Below are 2500 nucleotides of genomic sequence, written 5' to 3'. Positions count from 1 at the left end.
CTAACCCACGTTGGCCCCTAACCTAACCCACGTTGGCCCCTAACCTAACCCACGTTGGCCCCTAACCTAACCCACGTTGGCCCCTAACCTAACCCACGTTGGCCCCTAACCTAACCCACGTTGGCCCCTAACCTAACCCACGTTGGCCCCTAACCTAACCCACGTTGGCCCCTAACCTAACCCACGCTGCACCTTAACCTAAGTTACGCTGCACCTTAACCTAAGTTACGCTGCACCTTAACCTAAGTTACGCTGCACCTTAACCTAAGTTACGCTGCACCTTAACCTAAGTTACGCTGCACCTTAACCTAAGTTACGCTGCACCTTAACCTAACTTACACTGCACCTTAACCTAAGTTACACTGCACCTTAACCTAACTTACACTGCACCTTAACCTAAGTTACACTGCACCTTAACCTAAGTTACACTGCACCTTAACCTAACTTACACTGCACCTTAACCTAAGTTACACTGCACCTTAACCTAAGTTACACTGCACCTTAACCTAAGTTACACTGCACCTTAACCTAAGTTACACTGCACCTTAACCTAAGTTACACTGCACCTTAACCTAAGTTACACTGCACCTTAACCTAACTTACACTGCACCTTAACCTAACTTACACTGCACCTTAACCTAACTTACACTGCACCTTAACCTAACTTACACTGCACCTTAACCTAACTTACACTGCACCTTAACCTAACTTACACTGCACCTTCACCTAACTTACACTGCACCTTAACCTAACTTACACTGCACCTTAACCTAACTTACACTGCACCTTAACCTAACTTACACTGCACCTTAACCTAACTTACACTGCACCTTAACCTAACTTACACTGCACCTTAACCTAACTTACACTGCACCTTAACTGTCACATGTAACGTCACAGGAATGTAGCTTTGCCTAACAGCAACCCTCTGAACATAGTTCACTGCTTGGATCCTCTGGTGTCATGTGTATTTCTTGATGCCATGGTGCGTACCCTCACATAAAGGTCTTTCGAGTGTTGCGTACTTTCTACACAGTCCCGCTAACCACTGGAAGGGTGTACCGCTACAGAACGAATATCGCCCTCCCCTCCTGCCCTTCCAAGCTGGTCGGTCAGGCGTTTGTTTGTGAAATGAGCCTTGCAGCTGTTCAGTTGCATTCGGTTGTCGATGCAGTCAGTGTACGTTGTGGTACGGCCTGTGTGGACTGTCCGCTGATGTACGCGTAACCCACACTGATCATCCGTCGTTACGTACTGAGTGACATAATGTGGCACATGCTTGACCGTACACCGGCTGCGCCCTACAATGGCGAATCATAAGGGCCATATGTTGTGCACGATGCTACTTGTCTCGTCTCCCCATTACAGCGAGATTGCACTGTTGTACGCCGTACAGACATGTGGTAAGTAGGTACGGACGAAAGTATTGCATGTTGGCCCCCCCCCCCCTCCTCCCTCTGCCGGGAATCAGCGTGAGCCGTCTGTTGATGTAGCGACGAGGGTTTTCCTATTTAATCGTATTGCCCCACACAACATGATAGCACGGTGGACCGCGTTCCACATCTGCGACATGCTACAGAGGCCGGTTGACAGTCGACCGCGCAAGGGACATTGCACACGTGCGCGGACCATCTTCCACGTGTTCTCTCGTGTACATGCCGCAGTGTGTATGTGGGCTGATGTAGCGTGTCGTGACACATAACATGCAGGCATGCCAGAATCGTAGATTTCGCAAATGTAGATTGACGTATACGTTTGCTGCCAAAGATCCGCAAATGAACTGGAAATCAGTTGTTGAGCGGTTGTTCGCGCTGCAGGTGCATCGGTGATAGCGACGATCGGTACATCTGTGAACCGGTTGTTTCGGCGGTACCCGCCATGCCCCCGAACCTGAGTTGGCCATGTGGGTATGAAGCGATACGAGGCTGTGGCTTGGCGGGACAGTCCCCGGCCGGTGAGGGGGGGCCGCCCGGCGTGCTGGCCGCGCGCTGCGTGAGCGCACGCACTACAGCCGGCTGGTGGGGGGCGCCCAGTGGCAGGAGCGCCGGCCGACGGGCCCGGCTGGCGTCCCAGCTATGCGCCGGCGCACCCTGCGCGCGGCGCCAGGCGGCCAAAGTGGGTTCTGCCGAGCCCGGTGCGAAGCGCGGTGGACATCTGCAGTGTGCTGGTCCGATTGCGGACTGTGTGCGTTGAGGATGCGCCGCCGCCCGGCACTCGGCGTCGCGACGCCGTCTGCTGCTCGGTCGCCCCCAGCGGTTCTCGCAGGTGGTTTGTATCGCAGCTCTGCGGACGTGTTGGCGCGTGCGCTGTGCTGGGAGAGTTCGCTTCTGCACCCAAGTGGGGCTTTGCCCTTCTGTGGCGCTGGCGTTGGAGCTGCCGGTCACCGTAGGTGGCGCGTGTTGTTTCCCGCCGGCAATGCCACGACAGCACGCTCCCGGGCCTCTGTCGGCAGCGGCAAGCTCAGTTGGGAGCACGGGTGTTCGCACTGAAAGCGTCTACT

The sequence above is a fragment of the Schistocerca gregaria genome, unplaced genomic scaffold (assembly GCF_023897955.1).
Source record: "Schistocerca gregaria isolate iqSchGreg1 unplaced genomic scaffold, iqSchGreg1.2 ptg001021l, whole genome shotgun sequence".
NCBI classification, from domain to species: Eukaryota; Metazoa; Arthropoda; class Insecta; order Orthoptera; family Acrididae; genus Schistocerca; species Schistocerca gregaria.
Note: the sequence above shows the minus strand (reverse complement) of the source record.